The following is a 21,845-nucleotide window of genomic DNA, read 5'->3' as shown; positions in this document are numbered from 1 at the left end:
ACATTCACTTAATAACCCAGAGAAAATAAGAGACTATATTGGAATTTAAAAAATCTTGAAGGATGGACTGCTTTATGATGATCTATTATTTCCTTTGTATCCCCTTGATCTTATGAGACCAAGCATTTAGAAAAATGCATTTATAAAAAAGCCTGGTGCCTAGAAACACGTTGGGGGAGCTGTCCTTATGTGGGGCTGCATGAGTGCTGATAGTGTCAGGGGCTACATGTCATTTACTGAATCACAGATTATTGCTCTACAGTGAAAGAGAAGATGCCATCATCACTCCGTGCCCTTGGTAGACCTGCACTTTTACAACATCAGAATGATCCAAATCATACATCTAAGGCCACTGTTTTATATCTGAAGAGGAACAGGGTGACAGTGATTACATGGCAAAGTGTTTCCAGATCTGACCCCAACCGAACACCTATGGGAAGATCTGAGTAGACAAGTTGTCATCACTCTCCATCCAGCATCCAGGCTCTTCATGTTATGGGTTAAAAAAATGTTTTTTGACACTCAGTCTCGTCAAAATTTTGGAAATTGTCTTTGCGTTCAGTGAGATATTGATTAAAATCTGATTTTTCAAAAGAGATGTACTTATTTATGTTGAGCAGCTCTTTCTGTTCACTTATATGGGAAAATCAAAAATAGAATGTTTTGCTGTTTTTGGAACTCTCATGTAAGTGTATGTAGAGAGCCCAACATACGTGTCCTCCTGTTTATTCAAAGCGGCTGCCGTTTTGGAGATCCTAATTAATTTTCCATAGAATTGAATGAAAAATTCAACATGGAATGTGCAGCAATCTCATCATTCATCGTATAACTTGGCCAGATTTGGTTGGGGGTTCTCGTTCTTGAGATTGGTGGGGATCCAAAGACATACTGATAGAAAATTTATATTGTGAGCCCCATTGGGGACAGCGATGATAATGTCTGTAAAGCGCTGCGGAATATGATAGCACTATATAAGCAAAGTGGAGCACCTGCCAGGGCCGTGGGAAATACTCGGTACCGGGCCGCTTCTTAAAGAGGCAGTGTCACGGCAGCGGTGACCCGGTCCGTGGCCCTAGATGTCCAATACAAGAGGATATTTACAGGGGAAAAATAAAGAGTTTGTAATAAGTGTTTGTGACGCCACCTGTAGTTTCTGGTCAGAAAAGACCAGCACTGCAGTGCAGATCCTCTGGACTGATGGTGATGCAGCAGAGTTGGAATAGCTCTCCACAGGCAGAGCTTTGTCCCAGGGCAGTGGTGATAGAAAAGATGTTGTAATTGATGATGATGATAGATGTAGCAGTGCTGAGTAGGTGTTGCAGAAAGAATTCAGAGGACACATCTGGGTGCAGTTCCAAAGCTTTACTCACAGTTCTGGTGCACAGATACTCGCTTGGTGCTGTGTCCTCCAGGTGAGAGGCTCAGTCAACTCCCAGGCAGATGGAGAATACCTTTCCAGTGCTCCCTTCAGTATGTGCCTTTCCTGGCCATATCACTGTGCTGGCATTTCTACTCCTCTTCCTTCCCAACACCTCACAGTCAGTGTCCCAGGCCAGCAGCTGCGCACCTTGTCGGGTAACGTCCTTGTTGAGTTCCCTTGCTCCCTTATGGCTGCCTTTCCGGCGAAAATAACTGTGGCTTGTGGCTAAGGTACCTAAAGGTGCCTCTACCTCTGGCTTGCTAGTTGAGTCAGCTGATATCTCCACTAGGCTAGGGGGCCGGTACCCCTCTGCAACTTGATTCCTCCACCACGTCCGTCAGCGTGGAACGAGCCCCACGGGCAGTATGGTCGCTACGCCGTGCCTCTAGGATCCCTTTCCACTCCAGAGAGATTTATTCCGTTCCTTTCCTTCCCGGCAACTCCTCTGACTAGGAGCTGCTATACATGTCTGTTCACCTCTCCCTCTACGGGAAGACTACTCTAACTAAAACTCCCACTCTCCCGCTCTGAACCTTCAAGCTCCACCCGCTTCCTAACACCCTTTACTGCCCAGGCAGGGTTGAGATCCTCCTCCCATACGGTCCATCCAGGGTGCCCTGCTGCTTTCGGGTGTGTATTGGGTGCAGGTGTAGAGTACTGTCAGGTGTCTCCACATAAAGAGGGAAGTGGGATACCACACCTCTGGGTGAGGTGCAATACCTCTGTGGCGACTGAACCCTCAGGGGTGCAACAAAAGCATAATAATAATGACAACCCGCATCTATCAGACATCTATGGCAATACTTCTTTAACTCTAAAATATATGTATTTCTTGCTCATCAATACAATTGTCTACAAGTTTCTTACATCTGTTAGACGTCAGCATCAGAGTTTTTAAAAATTTCCTCAGTAGGTAGCAGGATGGTACTAATTAGTCATAGTCACAACTATGTTTTTATGTGACATTTTCTTTCAAGTCCTCATACAATTGCAAATGTCTTGAGATTAAAAGGATTTTCTTCCAAGACTTTGTTATCAACAAAAACAGTCTGGGATCTCGCTATAAATCGGCGATTAACTTCATTATATGGTTACTATAATAAAAAAAGAAAACTCAGTGAAAAGAGCCATTTATTAATTTGCAAGAAATTAAGACGGGACAGCTCCCTACTGTTGGGACAAATTGCAGCTGACGCGTCTATGTTCTGGGTTCGGGCCTATAGTATCTTTCTCCCAGGAAGCCTCAGGGCCTCAATTAGCTCTATGGCCATTGTAGAATAAAAACAATCCACTTCTTTTCTCATTAAAACATGAAAGAACTCTTTTAGCACCAGCAGTAATTTCACCGCCATGAAGAAGCTGCTCAGGGTCCTTTTATGGACACTGATTAGAAAAGACAATGGAATTAGTTCAGAGTGAGCTGTTTGGCCCATGAAACCTCCTTTAGTTGTTAAATTGAAGGGCAAGAGTGCATAATGGGAGATTGATTAGGGTTAATAGACTTATTTTTACAGGTCACCCCCATTGCACAGAACTATGGGTTGAGGCAAGCCTCACAACACACGTTATTACCAGCCATAAATCAGGCCGCTCACAACCAATTCAAAAACTCCTTCCCATCCAATGACTTGGTAATAATTTGCTTTTGTTCCTCGTTTCCCCCTGCTGACCAGCAGCTCGCCCTCTCCTTAACAAAGCTCACATAACGAGGCGACAGGATATCGACCTCGGCCCGGAAATATGAATCGTTTAGCAGACTCTTTTTTTTCCTTCCAAAGTTGTTTTACTTTAATTATTCTGAAGTCTTACAAGACCTCCCAGAAGATACAACCATTATCAGCAGTCAATTAATTAATTAAATGGAAATTTGGGTCAGAGGAAGAAACAATGCTTCATATTTATGTGTAGAAAAGTTGGTTTTGTCATCTCCTGGCAATGTTAGAGCAAAACTGTGCTTTACATAGGCAGATCGTTTATGGAGAGGACCATTGTTAATACGATTGTTCACTCCTCATACAGTCTGTATATTGTCAGCAGTTGTCGAAAATGGTGATTTAAAGGGAATCTGTCACCCCTTTTTTGAGATATCATATAATGATATCATTCAATTGTGTGTCACATAAGGATTCTCTTAGTACTTTTGCTTCCCCCTGACACCACATCTTTTATGCATAAATACCTTTTTTATATTGGTTCAGATGTATGTAAACTGCCGCAGTCCGGTCCGATGGGCGGGGCTTATTCACCTGCTCCCACCCCTCCCTGTCTTGCTCTACACAAGAAGAAATGCATAGAGCAAGACAGGGAGGGGGGGAGCAGGTGAATAAGCCCCGCCCAGCGGACCGGACAGCGGCAGTTTACATACATCTGAACCGACATAAAAAAGGTATTTATGCATGAAAGGTGCGGGGTCAGGGGGAAGTAAAAGTACTATGAGAATCCTTATGTGACACACAATTGAATGATATCATTATATGATATGTCAAAAAAGAAGTGACAGATTCCCTTTAAAGGATTATTAAAAATAAATCAAGTTATACCCAATCCACAGGCTAGGAGAATAACTTTAATAATGGTTGCTGGGACCCCCAATAATCCTGAACATAGGGCTTTGGAACTCCAAGAATGAAGATTTGCATCCACATCCTAAATGCAACCCCATTGTTGGGTTTCAAGACCCCTTTTCTTGGAATTGCTATGGATGGATAGGGGAATAGCTTGATTTTAACGCTTTAATGGCCCCATTGATTACTGGCTGATCAGCTGTATGTTCTAAAGTGTCAATGATGAAACAGAAGTAATCTTGTGAGTAAAGATTATTATTATTATTATTATTATTATACTCCATTGACTTGTGATAGGCCCATGTAAAAAGGCCTTAATTCACTTAAGGCCCCATCACACACAGCGATCTCGCTAGCGAGTGTCTCTACTAATGGGGAAAAGTGCAAAGGAAAAGCCATTGTAGCGTACGTAAGCGGATGGGGAGCTGTAAAGAGCGTGAATCCAAGAAAGAAAGTGGTCAGGGAACTTCCACTTCCGCAAGACTGCAAACAGATAAGGTCATGAAATGGAGTCAAAGGCTTTTTTAATATCCAGTGACAGTAACATGCTTGACATGTTGCGCTGTTTGCAGAGGTACAGCAGGCGGGAGACCCTCCGTATGTTGTCTGAGGCTTGTCTACAAGGGACAAAGCCTACTTGATCTCTATGTATTAGAATTCCCAAACCTGAGTTCAACCGTTGAGAGAGAATTTTAGCTAGTATTTTAAGGTCTACGTTAATAAGGGATATTGGTCTATAATTAGACCAGAGTAAGTGGTCTGAGTTGGGTTTTGGTATCATGGATATAGCGGCCATTAAAGAGGCTCCTCCTGGATTGTTACCATCCCTTAAAGAGTTAAAGTAGTTAGTGAGGTGGGGAATTAGTACCGATGCATAGTTTTTATAATAGAGAGCCGTAAATCCGTCGGGACCTGGTTTTTTATTAATTTTTAGGTGCTGAATAGTTAGTTCTATTTGACTAGAAGTAATGGCTTGATTTAGAAGTTCGATCATGTTAGAGCTAAGGGCTGGGAGGGGGGTAGAATCTAAAAAAGCATCTAACGTTTCTGAGTTTATAGTGGTAGAGACGTTATATAACTGCCTATGTTTTTGTTGGAACATATGAGTAATCTGTTGTGGGTTGGATGTAATGCCCGAAGGTGTGCGTAAACGTATGGGGGGGGGTAGGCATTTTAAGCGATGAGCTAAGTTAGAATCATTCTTATTATTAAGGGCGTAGAAGCGTTGTTGTGACCAGCGTAGGGCCCGGTCCGCGTTCTCAGAAAGACAGAGGTCTAATTCTGTACGAGCGTGGGAAAGGTCTTGGTACGTAGCAGGTGAGGGTGAGTTCTTCATCCGGGACTCTAAAACTGATACCTTGCTCTCTAATTCAGCTACCCTTGCACCTCTGTCTTTTTTCTTGCGCGAGGCCTCTTGAATACAGAAGCCTCTTAGCACTGCCTTATGAGCTTCCCATAGGGAAATTGGCAAGGAAGCTGATTGTTGATTCAAGGAGAAGTAATCATCAAGGTGGTTTTTCAGTTTTTGAGCGATATCAGGGTAAGAGAGCAATGAATCGTTCAGAGTCCAGTTGAATGATCGGGGCCGTGTGTGGAGAGTAGAGCATGTGAGTTGAATTGGAGAGTGATCTGACCATGGAGTAGATTGAATAGAAATATTTGACACATTTGGAATAAAGGGTGGATGAACAAAGATATGGTCAATTCTAGTGTACACTAAGTGGCGTGAGGAGAAATAAGTATAGTCTTTATCTGAGGGATGCAAGTCTCTCCATAAGTCCACCCAATGATGTTGGGAGAGGAGCTTGTTAAGGGCAGCTGAGTCCGCAGAAGAATATAATGGCAAGGGAGTAGGGGATTGAGGGCTTGTGGACTTGTCAAGGCTGGCTTTAAGTATACAGTTGGAGTCCCCGCATAATAGTGTGGTCCCTTGGGCATGTTCGGAAACTAGTTCCAATAATTGGGAAAAAAAGGCAGCTTGATGAGTGTTAGGAGCATAGTAGGAAACAATAGTCACCAATTCATCTGAAATTGAGCCCGTCACCATTAAATAACGGCCTTCTTTGTCTACGACCGAGGATTTAAAAACGAAGGGAACCGATTTTTTGAAGCAGATAGCGACGCCTTTGGTTTTGTTTGGGGCGTTCGCTAAATAAAAAAGCGGGTAAGAGGTGGACATAAACTTAGGGTAAGAGCTAGTTGAGAAGTGTGTCTCTTGGAGACATACCACGTCTGCTTGTTGAGATCTGTAGTAGCGGAAGGCCTTAGTGCGTTTATGTGGAGAATTAAGGCCTCGCACGTTGTGTGATAAAAACACAAAAAGAAAGCACAGAATAACAAATGTGCAAAAATACCCTGCAGTAAAAAAATATGACAATAATCAGCAAGTGCTGGTAAAAAGATGACAACAAATACAGGGTATTTAGTCGATACTTTTTTTTGCAAAAAAGTGTATACCAAGCCACTCCACCTCGTCAAGGTAACCCTTAATGGAGCAGTCCCTATCTAATGTATTTAAAACCTGAACATATGAACAGTGTCTAAATGAACAGAATTAAGACAGGCACTTCCTAGTATGGGCAAGTGGTGTAAGACGGCTCTTTATGTGCATGTCACACAAGAGAGGGGTGGGGTCTCTCAAACCATGCAAAAGCAAGGAAAAAAAATGGATTAAAAACACATGTGACATCCAAAATGTGAACAAGTCGGTCGGACAGTGTTCACACCACCCTCTGACTGAAACACAAAAAGAAAGCACAGAATAACAAATGTGCAAAAATACCCTGCAGTAAAAAATATGACAATAATCAGCAAGTGCTGGTAAAAAGATGACAACAAATACAGGGTATTTAGTCGATACTTTTTTTGCAAAAAAGTGTATACCTAGCCACTCCACCTCGTCAAGGTAACCCTTAGTGGAGCAGTCCCTATCTAATGTATTTAAAACCTGAACATATGAACAGTGTCTAAATGAACAGGATTAAGACAGGCGCTTCCTAGTATGGCATGTGGTGTAAGACGTACCACGTCTGCTGGTTGAGATCTGTAGTAGTGGAAGGCCTTAAGCTCCCATTACACATAGCGATATCGCTAGCAAGGATTTTGAATAAGTATGTTTATAATGTAGGGAATGTGGTACGGGTAAACGAGAGAGTGGATCTAGTTATGGTCTAGTGTCCCTGGAAAAAGAATTAGACAACGCAATTGTAGAAGAGGGGTAATCCTATTGAGTAGTTACGTACCCAAAGTGGAAGGTAACATAGCATAGTATATTACTGGATTAACAAGAGAACAATAGAATTAGAACAAGTCACAGAGAGGTAACAGTATTAATTACCAACATAACCAAAGTAAACCATTATAAAGCATTGTATAATATTTGGTTTGCAACAGTATAGTAAAATATAGAACAAATCTCCGGTATATAATGGATGGAGTAAAAACCATCGACATGTAAATTGAGCATAGTCACTTAACCGTCTTGGAGATCGAGTCGAGGGGCAATCACCAGTCCAGATCGCCAGAAAAAACTAAGAACTCGACTACCTCCGAAGGAATGAATGTTGGAACTGCGCACTCCGAAGATACCTGAAAAAATAAACTAAGAAACCATATATAACGACTTTGTCAAAGAGGACGTTGAGATATTTCTAGAACTTGGGTGAATGTGCACAGTCAAAGTTTCTAAGCAAAAAAGAAGAATAGGCTGACAGTTTGTATATAAGGCCATAGAGACATCATGTAAAGTAGCCTATGTCTTAAACTCAAAGTAGAACTAATGTTTACATAGATTATCAAGGGGGAATAGGTGGATCTTGCGGATCCTGCGGACTGGAGCGGCAATTCCTGGGCCGAGGCTGTGAAGAAGATGGTGAGGGGGGTGAAGGGGGATCCATGAGCTGCAGCTTAGTGAGGCAGCGGCTCGCCCCTTTGGGGTAGAGGACTGTGTGGACCATTTCGAGATGAGTGAACATCAATTTAAAGGGGAATCCCCAACGATACTTAATGTTCTTGGAGCGGAGAATGTCTAGGTATGGTTAAATAGTTCGCCTTTTGGCGATGGTAGTAGTGGCCAAGTAAGGGAAAAGTTCGTAGTGGTGGCCTTGGAATGTCCTGGGCCATTTTTTGATCGCTGGTCTCCCGCTGGCCAGCACGCATCGCGTGGCAGCGAGAGACCAGCGATCAGAGATGCTGGACGCTGGTTTCTAATGTAAACATCGGGTATCCAGGAGCCGCGGCTCTTGGATACCCGCTGTTTACCTTGGAAACCGGCGTACTAAAGGCCCCGTTACACATAACGATGTCCCAGCAATCCCACCAACGATCCGACATGGATGGGATCGCTGGGACATCGTTAGACAGCCCCTCCAGCGATCAGGACCAGCGTGTACGCCGGTTTCCAAGGTAAACAGCGGGTATCCAAGAGCGCGGCTCCTGGATACCCGATGTTTACATTAGAAACCAGCTTCCTCGCTGGTCCTGATCGCTGGAGGGGCTGTCTAACGATGTCCCAGTGATCCCATCCATGTCGGATCGTTGGTGGGATTGCTGGGACATTGTTATGTGTAACGGGGCTTTTAGTCTACAGTTTTATCAATTGTGCTGGAGGATGGACAGATAACATTTTAAGATTCTTTCCTTCACTTATAGAACTTTTCCTGCTGTAGCCCTTTTACCTAGGCCCCTAACCTAAAGGTGGTGAAGGAGAAAAAGTTGTAGCGGTCTGTGGAGCGCTGAGATAAGGGATAATTATAGGGACAGCAATCTGGTTAACAAACCTTTATTAACTCTTCAATCTCCACAACACATTTTGATAGCATAACACTATCTTCATCAGGTGGTACCGCCGGTGGCAGCGCATACGCAGACTGAGCTCTCGAGAGCCGAGATCTCGGTGGACGAGATCTTGGGAGTCAAGATCTCAATTTAGGAATGCGCTGTCTCTGGTTGCCATTTTCCCAAAGTCCACTGCAGTGAAAACTATAGGAAGTGCAGGGACTCAGTCGACATTTTGTAAAAGCCCAGAGTCAGCTGCAGCCTCATAGCGCCAAACACCCCCTCCTCCCAGCCCGGGGTCTGCAGCATCGCCCCACTCCTGCTACCGTCACTAGCTTTCTGCAGCAGCGACCCTACCTCCTTGAAGCCAACTCCACCTAGCACCCCCCTCGGTAAGCTACATTCGGATTAAAAGACACATCATCATTTTCCCCCCAAATTTGGAGGAAAAAGTGCATCTTATAATCTGAAAAATATAGTATATATACACCATTCAAAAGTTTAGGGTCTCTTAGAAATTTCCTTATTTTTGAAAGAAGAGCACAGTTTTTCCAATGAAGCAAACGTTAAATGATTCAGAAATACACTCTTTACATTGTTAATGTGGTAAATGAGTATTCTAGCTGCAAACGTCTGGTTTGTAATGCAATATCTTCATAGGTGTATAGAGGCCCATTTCCAACAACCATCACTCCAGTGTTCTTATGGCACTGTGTGTATGCTAAATGTGTAAGAAGGCTAATGGATGGTTAGAATACCTTTGTGCAAGTATGTTAGCACAGCTGAAAACAGTTTGGCTGATTAGAGAAGCGATTAACGTGATCTTCCTTTGAGCTAGTTGAGAATCTGGAGCAGTACATTTGTTGGTTCTATTAAACTCTCAAAATGGCCAGAAAAAAAAGAACTTTTCATGTGAAACTCGACAGTCTATTCTTGTTCTTAGAAATGAAGGCTATTCCATGCGAGAAACTGCCAAGAAACTGAAGATTTCCTACAACGGTGTGTACTACTCCCTTCAAACAGGCTCTAACCAGAGTAGAAAGAGAAGTGGGAGGCCCCGCTGCACAACTGAGCAACAAGACAAGTACATTAGAGTCTGTAGTTTGAGAAATTGATGCCTCACAGGTCCTCAACTGGCAGCTTCATTAAATAGTACACGCAAAACGCCAGTGTCAACGTCTACAGTGAAGAGGTGATTCCGAGATGTTGGCCTTCAGGGCTGAGTGGCAAAGAAAAAGCCATATCTGAGACTGGCTAATAAAAGGAAAAGATTAATATGGGCAAAAGAACACAGACACTGGACAGAGGAAGATTGGAAAAAAGTGTTATGGACAGACGAATCCAAGTTTGAGGTGTTTGGATCACAGAGAAGAACATTTGTGAGATGCAGAACAACTGAAAAGATGCTGGAAGAGTGTCTGACGCCATCTGTCAAGCATGGTGGAGGTAATGTGATAGTCTGGGGTTGCTTTGGTGCTGGTAAAGTGGGAGATTTGTACAAGGCAAAAGGGATTTTGAATAAGGAAGGCTATCACTCCACTTGGCAACGCCATGCCATACCCTGTGGACAGCGCTTGATTGCAGTCAATTTCATCCTACAACAGGACAATGACCCAAAGCACACCTCCAAATTATGCAAGAACTATTTAGGGAAGAAGCAGGCAGCTGGTATTCTCTCTGTAATGGAGTGGCCAGCGCAGTCACCAGATCTCAACCCTATTGAGCTGTTGTGGGAGCAGCTTCACCATACTGTATGCAAAAAGTGTTCATCAAGCCAAACCAACTTGTGGGAGGGGCTTCTGGAAGCATGGGGTGAAATTTCTCCTGATTACCTCAGCAAATTAACTGCTGGAATGCCAAAGGTCTGTAATGCTGTAATTGCTGCAAAGGGAGCATTCTTTGACGAAAGCAAAGTTTGAAGGAGAAAATTATTATTTCCAATAAAAATATTTTTTTCCAACCTTGTCAATGTCTGGACTAGATTTTAAATTCATTTGACAAGTCATTTGATTATTAAAAGTAAGAGTTTTCATGGAAAACACAAAACTGTCTGAGTGACCCCAAACTTTTGAACGGTAGTGTATCTCCTCCTTCCTATTATATATGTCCCTCATCCTGGTGTATGTGTATATATATATATATATATATATATATATATATATACACATACACAGTGGATATGGAAAGTATTCAGACCCCTTTAAATTTTTCACTCTTTGTTTCATTGCAGCCATTTGGTAAATTCAAAAAAGTTCATTTTTTTTTCATTAATGTACACTCTGCACCCCATCATGACTGAAAAAAAACAGCAATGTAGAAATTTTTGCTAATTTATTAAAAAAGAAAAAATGAAATATCACATGGTCATAAGTATACAGACTCTTTGCTCGGGCACTCATATGTAAGTCACATGCTGCCCATTTCCTTGTGATGGTTCTACTCCTTCATTGGAGTTCAGCTGTGTTTAATTAAACTTGTTGGAGACACAAGCTCACAGGTGAATCATTTTGAAATATTGGATGAGGTTGAGGGCAGTTCCAACTCATCCATATATTCAGAAAGCAGATTTTCAGTACATTACAATTCTGAACCTGAAAATACGGTTTTTGACCATAATGCCAGCAATGAACCCAGCACCAGTAAGCTTGTGACTGAGGGTACTATCAATGAGGAAATTTCTATACGTCTCCCAATTACTCCGGTTATAATAGAAAATAGATTCCAACCAATAGGGGATTTAGAAAACACTCCACCAATTAATTTATATAGACACTCAAACTCAAACAGTAAATTCATAGGAGATGATGGTAATCCCCCCTCAATGGATGTGAATAGACATCCTCATAAAAGAACAAATCAGCCCCCCAATAAAAATAAAAACAATAGCCAATCAAATGGACAAACACAGAAAAAACAAAGCAATTTTTCAACTTTTTTTTTCAAATGGCCCAAAAAAAACATGCAGGAGGGGCTGTAGGGGTGGGCAATTCTCCAAAAAAAAGGAGAGAAACCAGGAGGAAGTATATGTTAATGACCAGAAGATTTTTAATTTAAGTAAACATGAATTAGACCGTAATAAAATTCAACTACTTAATAAGGGCCCCGTCACACATAGCGATCTCACTAGCGAGATCGCTGCTGAGTCACAAGTTTTGTGACGCAACAGCGATCTCACCAGCAAGATCGCTGTGTGTGACAGCGATCGGCCCCCCTGCCGGTATCGCTGATCGCTCTTGGAAAGCCCTGGACATTTCTTTGATCGCTGGTCTCCCGCTGGCACTCACGCATCGCTGCGTGTGACAGGCGGGAGACCAGCGATTAGCTGGTAACTAAGGTAAACGCAGGGTTTCTAAGCACCTTGCGGGTGCCTAGAAACCCTCTGTGTACCTTAGTTACCAGCGCGCTGATGCAGGGAGCTGGTAACTAAGGTACACATCGGGTTTCTAAGTGACGCACGTCCCTTAGAAATCCGATGTGTACCTTAGTTACCAGCTCCCTGCATCAGCGCGCTGGTAACTAAAGTACACAGCGACACCGGGCGCTCGGCGTCGTTGGTGCTGATCGCTGGTGAAGCTGTCTGTGTGACAGCTCACTAGCGATTACATAGCAACTCACCAGCGATCCTGACATGTTGATATTGTTGTCGGGATCGCTGGTGAGTCGCTTATGTGTGACGGTACCCTAAGGGACTAAAATATGCACCAACCACTAAATTTGATAAATTTCAGGCATTTATCGGAATTAAGCTCTTTATGAGACGCCTTGCTGTAAAGAAACACTTCATAAAAAATAACAAGCTGACTAATCAGGATGGCACTACTGAATTAAATTATCCATTTTATCAAACTAGTTTGTGCAATAAATCCAACTTTAACCCTCAGAATGAATACTCATGAGTCTTTTGAAGCTTTTCAAAAAAATGTGATTACTGATCTAAAGAAAACAAGTGACCGAAAGTGCAATAATTTTAGATTTAATTTAAATTTTAATGAACATAAAGCTATTAGAAAACTCCAGGACAACGAAAACATTATAATTCGTCCAGCTGATAAGGGAGGGGGGGGATAGTTATTTTAGACTCTGTGGACTATGAGAAAGAATGTCTAAGACTTTTGAGAGACAGGCAGACATACGAAAAATTAACCAAGGATCCTTCGAATACTTATAAACATGAGATGAAAACGCTTATTAAGAAAGGCTATGATTCAGGTATTTTAAATAAACGAGAATTTGAATTCATTGACACTCCACATCCAATGGCATTTTTTTATTACTTGCCAAAAGTCCACAAAGATCTCATTAACCCCCTGGGAAGACCAATTATCTCGGGAATCCAGTGCTTTACTGCTAATATGTCTAAGTATGTGGACTGCCATTTACAAAAAGTAGTATCTACACTTCCCTCCCATTTAAAAGACAGTTCACATATTTTAAATATTTTAAGGGATATTCAGTGGCAGGATCATTATATTTTAGGCACACTGGATATTACTTCTTTATACACTGTGATCCAACACGATAAAGGATGTCAAGCAACAAAACATTTTTTAACTGAATCAGATTTATGGCCAGAGCAACAAATTTCCTTCATTATTGAATCTATTGACTTTATTTTAACTCATAATTATTTTTTTATGGGACGAACTACTACTCCCAGCGGTGGGGCACAGCTATAGGGACCAGGTTCGCGCCCAGCTATGCAAATCTCTATGTGGGTAGATGGGAATCTGAAGCCATCTACCTCGGTGGAGTGCTGTGTGAGAACCTGTTCATCTGTCGTCGCTTCATCGACGATGTCCTTTTTATTTGGTCAGGGGGTCCAGATACATTGACACAGTTTTTAACGGACATAAATAAAAATCAATATTTTTTAAATTTTAATGCGGTGACAAGTAGGGTGTCAATAAATTTTTTTAGATCTTAATATTTCTATAGACAATGGAACTATCCACACTAAAACATATCATAAACCGACTGACTCTAATAACTATATTTCGCTGAACAGTTGTCATTTACCCTCTTGGCTCATCAATGTCCCAAAGAGTCAATTTATACGAGCACATAGAAATTGTTCACGAAAACAAGATTTTCTAGCTGAAACAAATACACTAATGGATAAATTGAAGGGGAAAAGATATAGAGAGGATTTCCTTCTGGATGAAAGAGATAAAATAATATTCCTAGGGATAACTTACTCTAAGATAAACATAACCGTGACTCACAATATGATATGAATGATGATTTATCAATCATAACCCAGTACAGTGCAAATACTCATATTCTGAGAAAAATTGTAAAAAAATACTGGGGGATTTTACGGGAAGATAAGAACATAGATTCCTCCATTGGAACCTCCCTGATGAAGGAAACCGTGTTTTTTCCGAAACTAGTGGAGAGGAATTGGTCCACTATGCTCCCTGTAATCTATCACGTGACTGGCGACATCACGAAGGTCCTGTTGGCTCATCTCACGCCACAGCTTCACATCGTGCACACTGCACGCCGGCGCGCCGCTGGAAGAGGGGAGCGTGGAGTGTCTGTCACCGGCCGGGACAGCACTCCTGAAGAGCCATGGTATTAACCCACGTTTATCTGGCAAACATCATTCAATCTGACTTCACATCAAGACACACAGCGCTCTTTACTGGTCCTCTGGAGTCCAGACATTCGCTCAGATTACACCTTAAGGTAATAACTACATAACTTGGAGCAATCCAATTCATTTGTGTGTATGTTTTAGGTCACTACAAGCTAAAGGGGTTCATTATTAAGCGCAAATTTTAATTATCTATTTATATTTTATTGATCACATTGGTGGTGTGTGTTCCTAATTTGCAGAAAGTGTTCCTCTCTCTTTTCTACAGTTACTAGCGCCACCTACGATCTATACTAGATTGTTTAATTAAACTGATTGGACTTGATTTGGAAAGGCACACACCTGTCTATGTAAGACCTCACAGCTCACAGTTCATGTCAGATCAAATTGAGGTCAAAGGAACTGGCCAAGGAGCTCAGAGACAGAATTGTGGCAAGGCACAGATCTGGCCAAGGTTACAAAAGAATTTCTGCAGTACTCAAGGTTCCTAAGAGCACAGTGGCCTCCATTATCCTTAAATGGAAGAAGTTTGGGACCACCTAAAGTCTTCCTAGACCTGGCCGTCCAGCCAAACTGAGCAATTGTGGGAAAAGAGCCTTGGTGAGCTCCACAGATGCAGTAGGGAGATGGGAGAAAGTTCCACAAAGTCAACTACCACTGCAGCCCTCAACCAGGCTGGCCTTTCTGGCAGAGTGGCCCGACGGGAGCCTCTCTTCAGTGCAAGACATATGAAAGCCCGCATAGAGTTTGCTAAAAAAACACATGAAGGACTTCCAGACTATGAGAAATAAGATTCTCTGGTCTGATGAGACAAATATAGACCTTTTTGGTGATAATTCTAAGCGGTATGTGTGGAGAAATCCAGGCACTGATCATCACCTGCCCAATACAATCCCAACAGTGAAACATGGTAGTGGCAACGTCATGCTATGGTAGTGTTTTTCAGCTGCATAGACGGGTTGACAGATTGCCATTAAAGGAAACATGAATGTGACCAAGTACAGAGATATCCTGGATGAAAACATCTTCCAGAGTGCTCTGGACCTCAGACTTGGCTGAAGGTTCATATTCCAACAAGACAATGGCCTTAAGCACACAGCTAAAATAGCAACGACGTGGCTTCAGAACAACTCTGTGACCATTCTTGACTGGCCCAGCCAGAGCCTTGACCTAAACCCAATTGGACATCTCTGGAGAGACCTGAAAATGGCTGTCCACCAACATTTACCATCCATCCTGAAGGAACTGGAGAGGATCTGCAAGGAAGAATGGCAGAGGATCCCCAAATCCAGGTGTGAAAAACTTGTGGCATCATTCCCAAGAAGCCTCATAGCTGTACTAGCTCAAAAGGGTGCTCCTACTCAATACTGAGCAAAGGGTCTGTGTTATGAGTGAGTCACCGTAGGAGGCAAAAACAGAAATACTAGCTAAGTCCAGAAAACCAGAGAAGTTGGCAGCTATCGGATTGCAGACCCCTGAACCTAACAACAACAACTAGCAGTAGCCGTGGGGGGTTCCTACGGTGCCCTAGACCCCTCAATCATAGCCGGAGAACTAAATAGCCTAAAGACAGAAAGGGAAATCTAAACTGCCCCAGAGCAGACCCCAAAGCAATAGGCAGCCCCCAACATATAATGACGGTGAAGCAAGATGAAAAAACACTCACACAGATAGAAAGATAGGCTGAGCAAACGATGGGGCCCAAGCTAACTAAATAGGACAGGATAGAAAAGCTGCTGTCTGCAATCCGCCAAAACCCTCTCAAAACAAGAGCCAACAGACTGATAGGGAAAAAAGCCCTGAAGACGCTAGGCTTCAAAAGACTATATCAGTACTCAGGTATTTTCTGAAGACAGAGCAAAAAGGAATTCAGCTCACCCCAGCAGGGAATGGCAGAAATCCAGAAAAACAAGGTAAAACAAAACCAAAACACAAATGCAAAAAGCAGAGCAGAAAACTTGGCTTTTGAGGAGCAGGAATCAGACTGGTCTCCTAGAATCCCTCAGAGAAATCACCCGCAAGGCAGAAGGGCGTCGGCTGCCTTATATCCAGTCAGCAATTCCAGTCACCCAGTCATCATCATTCTGCTCAGGTGCTTGGTAATCAGCCTCACTACCTTCCTTCACCAGAAGAGGGAGTTCATCAGACCTCAATGGTGAAGGGGAAAATGAACTCACAACAGTACCTCCCCCTTGAGGAGGGGTCACCGAACCCTCACCCACGCCACCAGGGCGATCAGGGTGAGCCCGATGAAAGGCATGCACCAATCTTTTGGCATGAATATCAGAGGCAGAGACCCAGGAATTATCCTCCTGACCATAACCCTTCTACTTAACCAAATACTGGAGTCTCCGTCTAGCCAGACGGGAATCCAGTATCTTCTCTACCTCATATTCCATGTTACCTTCAACCAATACAGGGTCCGGAGGTGCCACCCCAGGAACAACTGGTTCAACAAACCTCTTCAACAAGGACTTATGAAACACATTATGGATTTTAAATGTGACAGGAAGAGCCAAACGAAAAGAGACCGGATTAAAAATCTCCAAAATCTTGTAAGGTCCAATAAATCTAGGCTTAAACTTAGGAGAAGCCACCTTCATAGCAATATTTTTTGATGATAACCAAACCATATCACCAACCTTAAACTGGGGACCAATGGTCCTATGTCGGTTGGAAAACCGCTGGGCCTTTTCCTGGGAGAGAGATAACTTATCCACCACTTGGTCCCAGATCTGGTGCATTCTCACCACCACAGTGTCAACACCTGGGCAGGCAGAAGGCTCCACCTGCCCTGAAGAAAATCGAGGATGAAACCCAAAGTTACAAAAAAAGGTGACATCAAAGTGGCAGAACTAGCTCTATTATTTAAAGCAAATTCGGCCAAGAGCAAAAATGAAACCCAATCATCCTGATCAGCGGAAATAAAACATCTCAAATACGACTCCAAGGTCTGGTTTGTTCTCTCCGTCTGCCCATTGGTCTGAGGGTGAAAAGCAGAGGAGAAGGACAACTGAATTCCCAGCTTGGAACAGAAAGTCCTCCAAAATCTAGACACAAACTGAACTCCTCTGTCAGATACAATGTTCTCAGGAATCCCGTGCAAGCGAACCACCTGTTGCAAAAACAGGGGCACCAACTCAGAGGAAGATGGCAACTTAGGGAGTGGTACAAGATGAACCATCTTAGAGAACCTATCACAAATCACCCAAATAGCAGTCATTCTCTGAGAGACAGGCATATCAGAGATGAAATCCATTGAAATATGGGTCCATAGCCTCCTGGGCACCGGCAAAGGCATCAACAACCCACTAGAGTGAGAACAAGGTTTAGACCGGGAGCAAGTCCCACAGGACTGCACAAAATTCCTAACATCACGAGACAAGGCGGGCCACCAAAAAGACCGACTCACCAGATCTCTAGTACCAAAAATACCTGGATGACCAGCCAATGCAGAGCAATGAACTTCAGACATCACTCTCTTCTTCTACTGGTCAGGAACATACAACTTTCCACTGGGACAACGCTCAGGTTTGTCCTCCTGGAACTCTTCCAGAGCACGTCTCAAATCGGGCGAGATGGCAGAAAGAACTACCCCTTCGCCTAAGGTGGTAGCAGGCTTGGTCACCACAGGAGAATCAGCAAAGAAGCTCCTAGAGAGGGCGTCTGCCTTGACATTCTTAGTTCCAGGAAGAAAAGAGACCACAAAATCAAAACGTGTAAAAAACAAGGCCCACCTAGCCTGTCTAGGGATCAAGCGTTTGGCCGACTCCAGGTAAATCAAATTCTTGTGGTCAGTGAGGACCACGACTTGATGTTTAGCTTCCTCCAACCAATGTCTCCACTCCTCAAATGCCCATTTCATGGCTAACAGTTCCCGATTCCCCACATCATAGTTACGTTCAGATGGAGAGAACTTTCGGGAAAAGAAAGCACAGAGATTCATTTTAGATGTTACAGGATCCTTTTGGGACAAAACAGCTCCTGCACCAATCTCAGAAGCGTCCACCTCTACCTGGAACGGGAGTGAGACATCAGGTTGCCGGAAAACCGGGGCAGAAGTGAATCTTCGCTTCAGCTCCTGAAAGGAAGAAGCAGCCTCCGGAGACCAATTCAACACATCAGCACCCTTCTTAGTCAGATCAGTCAATGACTTGGCAATACTAGAAAATTTTGCTATAAATTTCCGATAAAAATTAGCAAAACCCAAAAACTTCTGGATGGCCTTCAAAGAAGTGGGCTGAACCCAATCATAAATGGCTTGTACCTTGGCCAGGTCCATTTCAATAGTTGACGGAGACAAAATAGATCCCAAAAATGAAATCCTCTGTACCCCAAAAAGGCATTTTGATCCTTTGACATACAGGGAATTCTCCCTCAAGATCCGGAACACAGTCCGAACATGTTACACATGAGAATCCCAATCATTGGAGAAGATCAAAATATCATCCAGATAGATAATCAAAAATGTATCCACAAAGTCTCGGAAAATGTCGTTCATGAAGCACTGGAAGACAGAAGGGGCATTAGTGAACCCAAAAGGCATCACCAGGTACTCAAAATGTCCCTCCGGAGTACTAAACGCCGTCTTCCATTCATCCTCATGCTTAATGCGGATTAGATTATATGCCCCCCTGAGGTCAAGCTTGGTAAACCAGCAAGCACCTTTAACTCTGGAGAATAGATCCAAAATCAGGGGTAACGGATACTGATATTTAATAGTAATTTTGTTGAGGGCACGATAATCAATACAAGGCCTTAATGAACCATCCTTTTTGGCCACGAAAAAAACCGGCACCTAAGGGTGACGAGGATGGTCTAATATGACCCTTCTCCAACGCCTCCTTAATATAGGATCGCATAGCCTCATGCTCGGGTACAGATAAATTGAAGAGCCGACCCTTGGGAAATTTACACCCCGGGCTCAGTTCAATTGCACAGTCATAACTCCTATGAGGAGGCAAAGACGCAGACTCTTTCTCACTAAATACATCACAAAAGTCCGCCAAATAGTCAGGAACATCATGCGACTGAGGAGAGGTGGAAAAAACTGGAGCCTCACTAAGGGCACACTGACAACCCCAACTCACCACAGACACAGATTTCCAATCCAAAACTGGATTATGAATTTGCAACCAGGGAAACCCCAGAACAATGGTATCATGCAAATTATGCAACACCAAAAATCTTTTGTGGCCACCTAAATCCTTTATAACAAAGTGGGTCCCACACAATGATACATAAGAATAAATGTTTTATTACACAATAAATAAACAATCATGAAAAAGATTATTTTACACATATGAAAAGATTAAAACAGAAGGTGCTAGACCAGTGTGAGAGACCAGAATCCTTTAGAAGCACCAAAATCTATTTCCCATGTGAATATGGCTGTATAACATTATGGGGGAAAAGAGACTCACTCCTATTTATATACATGAGCTAACTGTCCTCAGACATGACTCGCTATATTGGAGTAAAGGGCTCTTCAATATTCCCCCAGAAAAAAATCACAACCTTGGCTCTGCAAAAGCCTAACCATGCGATGAAAAACATGTGAGAATCTACAAACATACCAAGTACAAATGGCGCTTCTTTGGAAGTCCCTCACGCCCCGACGCGCGTTTCGTTGTGCTTCATCAAGGAGGCGTGTCTAAAGGGGGACGCAACCCATTTAAGTATACATTGAGTTTCTATAATTGGTCAAAGCTGATAGTTCACACCTGATTAAAACCATGTATCGCTCCTAAAGTGCATATCGCGCCTGCGCGCATAAGAAATCAGTACCAACCCCCATATATTGCTGTTTATAATGCGCATTGCGCCTGTGTGTGAGAAGGTCCTATACTTCACTCAAAAGCCGGCCACGTGATCCTTTTCAACCAATGAACACGTACTCAATGGTGGTCACATGGTCTCAACCGGAAAGGTCCTATTGGAATACATACTGAAGTAAATATACTGCGCCTGCGCGCTAAAGATCCAAAGACTGTCCGAAAATAGGCATAATCGGCGCATGCTAGAGACTATTTGAGATCCGTCATCTAATGGGAGAAAAACCCAGCGGTCATGTGATCCATGTACAGCCGGATGCCGTGTTGTTCCAGCTGCCACGGTAACACTAGTGACTCACCGCACAATTCTCAGGACATCTCAAGGTCTTAGCATGCGCACCGCCTCAATATTCCTACAAATTCATTAGGGGATTTTATGAAATATTATTATTCCCTACAAACAAATCTTATATTAGAAATACTAAATGACATTCGCTGAATTACATTGTAAATTTATGTCAGTATGCTGAAAAACCCTACTACTATTCCCTACAGACAATCTAATGTTAAACATACTAAATGACATGCGCTGGATTACATTGTTGATTTATATCAGTAAGCTGAAAGACCCCAAGAAAAACCTTTCCAGATAACTAGTATGAATATATGTAATTAGAAAAAATACACAATCATTACAACCATCACTCTCAAAATGTATAGTCGGTTGACCGAAGAGCAATAAACACTTTATCTCTAACCACATCCCAACATAAAAAAGGGGGGTGGGGGGGTGGAGAAACAGTCATGTACACACCCACATGAAAAAGTAATTACTGCAGGATAATAATTAGTATACAAAAAATAATCCTAAATCTAGAACAAAAGGTCCCATCTTTAATGATGGATATAATCCTTCTCAGAACCTCTTCATCCATAAATGGACCCAGGTAACCTCCAACTTCAGCTATAAGTGAGGAAATCAGGATATGCATTTTGACAGAGCAAGAAACTAAAAAAAAGATAAAAATAAAAGAATTATTTAGAATAAAATAAATGTATGCAACCCCCTATACTACTAAATATCTCATGGCCACTATTTAAAGAAAAGCATTGAATCCAAAACTCTCATTTAGTCCCTGCGGTACAAGTGTCCCCAACCTGAAGATCCACTGGCACTCTCTCTTCGCAAGTTTATTTTGCAAGTCACCCCCCCTAGGGCCCATATCCACTATGTCAATTCCTTTTATCATCAACAAATTAGAATTGCACTTATGAAACCTCTTAAAATGCCTAGGCAAGGTTTTTAGTGATGTCTCATCCTTGGCTGTCTTCGCTTTATCTATGTCTAAACAGTGCTCACGCACTCTAACCCTAAGTTCACGTGTAGTCATGCCAATATAAACCTTACCACAAGGGCATTCAGCATGGTAAACTACACCTTTTGAGGAACAAGTGATATGGGCCCTAATATCAAATCTTCTTGACTTATCATAGTTAAAGAAATAGGAACTCCTCTTCATGTTGGCACACCCCTTACACAACCCACATGGAGAGAAGCCCTCCCGTTTTACATTCCTTCGTAATTTGTCCCTCCCCTTGGGATCATATGTACTGTGAACCAAGATATCTCGTAAGTTGGGGGCCCTCTTGGCTACAAAAGACGGGGAAGGAGGAAGACATTTCTTGAGAATCGGATCCATAAAAAGGATCTTCCA

The sequence above is a fragment of the Dendrobates tinctorius genome, unplaced genomic scaffold (genome assembly GCF_039654945.1).
Source record: "Dendrobates tinctorius isolate UK_male_01 unplaced genomic scaffold, ASM3965494v1 ptg000014l, whole genome shotgun sequence".
NCBI lineage: Eukaryota > Metazoa > Chordata > Amphibia > Anura > Dendrobatidae > Dendrobates > Dendrobates tinctorius.
Note: the sequence above shows the minus strand (reverse complement) of the source record.